This window comes from Electrophorus electricus, chromosome 6 (assembly GCF_041902795.1).
Source record: "Electrophorus electricus isolate QZ-2024a chromosome 6, ASM4190279v1, whole genome shotgun sequence".
Classification (NCBI taxonomy): domain Eukaryota; kingdom Metazoa; phylum Chordata; class Actinopteri; order Gymnotiformes; family Gymnotidae; genus Electrophorus; species Electrophorus electricus.
In genome coordinates, this window is record NC_137502.1 from 33,478,741 (window position 1) to 33,483,364 (window position 4,624).

At 41.9% G+C, this 4,624-nt stretch overlaps 1 long non-coding RNA gene across 1 annotated transcript; it reads right to left on the bottom strand.

Annotated features, from left to right (window-relative positions):
- Nucleotides 1–1,425: 1,425 nt before the first annotated feature.
- Nucleotides 1,426–2,189, bottom strand: LOC145658453 (uncharacterized). The gene is made up of 4 exons (XR_014124022.1): nt 2,109–2,189; nt 1,940–2,017; nt 1,700–1,799; nt 1,426–1,573 (listed from the first exon to the last, which is right to left on the bottom strand). It is a non-coding gene; the product is annotated as an uncharacterized LOC145658453 (long non-coding RNA).
- Nucleotides 2,190–4,624: the final 2,435 nt, after the last annotated feature.

The following is a 4,624-nucleotide window of genomic DNA, read 5'->3' on the forward strand; positions in this document are numbered from 1 at the left end:
GCCCCTTCTAACCAGTGTCTCCATTGCTCTAGGGCAAGTTTGACTGCGAGAACGGCAGCCCTTGGCTATCACCAGATCAAGTTTAAAAAGATTCTACTGCATCAGTTTTTAATAAATTATATTGAAGTCCTTGTTTTTGGTAGTTGGTGATATTAGGGGTAAGGTTAAATTTGTTCAGCCTCTTCATGAAGTAGATCCTTCACATATTTATTTTGTGTTAGCACCAAGCCAATATCTCCATTTATTCATCCAGCCCAATCAAGTCTCTATTCTGTCTTGCACAGATGGAGGATATTTTGCCACCATCAGTAGAGTTCCTTTGATTTATGCATAAAGTCTTGGACATCATCTCACACACTACAATCCAGATCGCTTCCTTTCTCATTCGTGGTCTAGGTAGGTTTTTTTCCTCTGTCGAATGATCGCATCAATTTGTCTGGGAATGTAGCCCATGGATCATAAAGGTATCCATCCATTCTTTATGAGGGTTTTGGCAGCTGTTGGACGAGGTTGAGAATTAACTTGTAGGTGAAAGTGACTGCAAGAATGCAGGTGGTCCTGGGGAGGCATCAACACAAGTGCTACTGGTTTCAGGAGCCTAGGCTGCAAATAAAATAAATAATTTTCTGCGTAAGTATACAATGTGAATGCTTTTATATTTTAGCTTTCTCTTGAATGCCGCCTACTATCTCAACTCCCACGCAACCAGGACTTTGCAGGCTTGAACAGAAAATCATATGGCGCCAGCCCAAGGGAATGGAAGGTCTCTTCTAGAATATCCTTCATCATCTCTGGAAGGTCAGGCAAGACCTCATTGATTGTGGTGTGTAATCATGTTTGCCCCAAGTCAGTCAGTCATTTCTGGAAGATTGTTTGTTGTAGTACAACTAAAAGGGGGGGGGAAACAAAACAAAAAAACCTGCCCTTACATTGATCAAGTCAGTGCATATAAACCACCCCATTTGTTTTGAGAGCTTTCTTACATGGAATGTGTGAATTTTGGCATAGTTTCCACTACAGTGGCCAAGATAATGGGTCCTTTGCCAACACCAATTCAGTGGAATGACTGTGCCCGTTAACAATGTATGATGGTAACAGAATAAGCTACCAAGTAGTTCATGGTAAGGCATTGCAGCCTTGAACTCTCATTATGAATACCAGCTCTCCTCTGTGCCAAAAGAAAGCCAGCTTTCTGTACTTCCATTCCAAAATACAGACATATTACACATCCACCCCACTCATTCAAGCTGAATTAACAGTAAATTCACCTGTCTTTTGGTCCATTTAAGTCAAGATTGGCAGGAATGTAGGCTTCATGTAATCAGGAATTTAAATACTGCTTTTAAAAGATCCAGACCACTCCAGGCAAACTTGTCTTTGGGAAAAGAAAGCAAGTTGACCAGTAGTTTGAGAACATTTATTCAGAAACCATTTGCAGGGTAGACTCAATTGCCAGAGCCTGTGACCATGCAGACCCACATGACAATTCAGATGGCATGTACTGGTGGCCTGCTGCAAGTTCACAGCACAGGGCAATAGCTGCAGAGAACGCCATCCCTTAGACTCACACCACCTGAAAGCAGAACATTCCTTGATGAACCATTTCAAATCCTGGAGGATTACACCCACATGAGTGAGTGGTTTGCTACTACACAGGTTCTCCAAAACAGACTGGAGCACTCCAGTGCTTACACTTTACCTTCAAACACCCTTAGTTCCTCCCTTCACCACTACAGAACGTTCAAAAGCTGAACTGCCACCTTCCTCATCCTGGAGCTGAAGTAGGTCACCATGAGCATCTAAACAGACACGACACAGGTAGCTGCAAGATGTAGACATTAACCCTAGCCAAAATAAGTTGCAGATACAACTACAGTGGTCATCCGAGCCCTGGTAGTTAAATCCCAAAAAGACACCGTAATGTCAAGAGCACTCAAACCTTCGTGGTCTCTGATCACTCGTGATAGCAACAAGCCAGTTTCACCTCGCTGCTGTCGCTCTGCTGGAGAACTTAATACTACAACATGAGATGGGTGGTCAAGTTGATTATCAGGAGAAGTCATCCACTGAAACACATAAGAAAAAAGGAAACACCAAAATACACTTACCAAGACTAAGGACAGCAATCAGGAGCACAAACACAAAGACTCTTGATGCATCCATTAGAGCCAAACAAAAGTTTAGAGAGACTGATAATAAGGAAGACTAGCTATTTCCATGAATCGAACCGGGCTTTAAATAGCTGAACACAATCCGAGACGAGGTGCCCATCTCACCTGGCCTTCATTAACAATAATGTTAATTTAACAATAGTGTTCAGTTATTGTGTGCGCCAAACAGCGAATCTGCTGTTACGAGCTTGTTCGATGTGACGAATTCTAACGGGGGACAATGTGTAGACATAATACCTTTATGAATTGTTCGTCCTCGATTGCTTTCCTTATGTCGTAGTGCTCCTCTCCTCTGGGAAATGAACGCCAGATTGAAGGAGCGATAAAACGCGATGCCTTAGCACACGGTTGTCACTTTGAAATGACCACTTGTTTATGAAGCGAGGCGCTGATGTAACGATTTCATGGCAGTTTTGTTCAACATAGTTGTTTAACATGTGTTATCAGTTAAAGTGTTGCTGAACACTTTACTAACATGCCGTCAGTGAAAAAAAAACGTTGCTTTAAGATAAACGAAGCAACAGTTCAACCGACAATTCAAAACTGCGGCTGCATTAATGTTATTCCTGAGCGCCATAGTAGGGCTGGAATGAGACCTTTTGTGATTCTAGGCTATGAAACATTTCCCTGTTAAATGAAGATTTTATTTGCGCAATATACAACAATGTATAACGAATATACCTACGCTAATCGTGAGGCATCAGGAAAATGCACACAATCTAAACAAGACTATAGTTTAGTAAATGATAAATGCTAAAAATAATAGTTGATTGACCACTTCTGAAACGCACGCTGTAGAAAATAAAAAATGTTGTTTTTATGAAGAAAAAACAAAACAAAACCTAGAACCTGTGATTATTGCTGAGATATTCTGACAATACAGTAACCATGTAAACAACTTTACAGAACAATTTATAAATTGTACAGTTTAAAACTAGTGCAATTGACAAAAAAGTGCATTTGGAACCAATAAATCCAATTGCCTTTTTTATGATAAATTAACATGATCACACTGTTAAGAGAATCATTTCAGTAATATTTCTATGCAGGTAGCATATCAAACAGCATTATTTAATTGGCAAATCCTCATTATATGACTCATTTAACTGTTTTTTTTTGTTTGTTTGTTTTTTACATAATGTACTGTCACTTGCTTTTATAATGTACTATTCCTCAACACTAAAGGCAGACTAGGAGCATCTTAGATGACCGTGGACGCATTCAAAGGGAGTGAGCCAAGTGGAGGAGTGCGTGAGCGAGTTGCGGGCGTATTCCGTCCATGTGAGGAATTTGTGCCAGTCAGTTTGTGAGGTACACTACTGGTGGAGGAACCTTCCGACCTCTTGAGTTACCCAGTCGACTGAGGATGGTGACCAGAGGAGAGATTCATAGTTATATTCCTAGTTTACAAAACTGCCTCCAGACTTGATGTAAATTTGGAACCATGATCAGATCTCTTCTGGTAGACCAAATATGCAAAATACATAAGTGAACATGGCTTCTGCGGTTTCCAAGGCAATAGGCAAGTGAGGAAAAGGAATGAGGCGACATGTTAGACAGCTTGTCCACTTCCAGCATTATGACCATGTTTCTCTCAGAGGCAGGTAAGTCTGTGATGAAGTCTGTTGCAATGTGGGTCCAGGGGCGATGTGGCGGGGACTGTAGCTTTCCAGCAGGGATAGTGCGATGGGTGCGTGACTGGGCACAAACTACACAAGACATCATGTAACGCACACATATCGTGAGAAAGGGAGGGCCACCAAAACTTAAGTGGTGCGAGTGATACCCAGATGTCCGTTACATAAGGTCGTATGAGCCCATTCTAGTCATGTTCCTCTGTGGGAAGCTGAAATGTATTGTGTTTCTGGGGGGCATTCCTCTGGGCTAGGGTCATCCTTCAGAGCATTCTCCAGGTCGTCTTGGAAGCGCCAACGTATGGGAGCTAGGAAGCAGCTATTAGGCAGGATGGTCTCTCGATTCGGGTTGGTCTCTCTCTTGTCATAGATCTGTGACAAGGCATCTACCTTTTGATTCTTGGAACCGGGTCTGTAAGACACAGTGAAGTTAAACCGGGAGACCACCTAGCTTGTCTTGGATTGAGTCATCGAGCTGACCGTAGGTACTCTAGGTTTCGATGGTCTGTGTATACCAAGAAGGGGTGTTCAGCCCCTTCTGACCAGTGTCTCCATTGCTCTAGGGCAACTTTGACTGCGAGAATGGCAGCCCTTGGCTATCACCAGATCAAGTTTAAAAAGATTCTACTGCATCAGTTTTTAATAAATTATATTGAAGTCCTTGTTTTTGGTAGTTGGTGATATTAGGGGTAAGGTTAAATTTGTTCAGCCTCTTCATGAAGTAGATCCTTCACATATTTATTTTGTGTTAGCACCAAGCCAATATCTCCATTTATTCATCCAGCCCAATCACGTCTCTATTCTGTCTTGCACAGATGG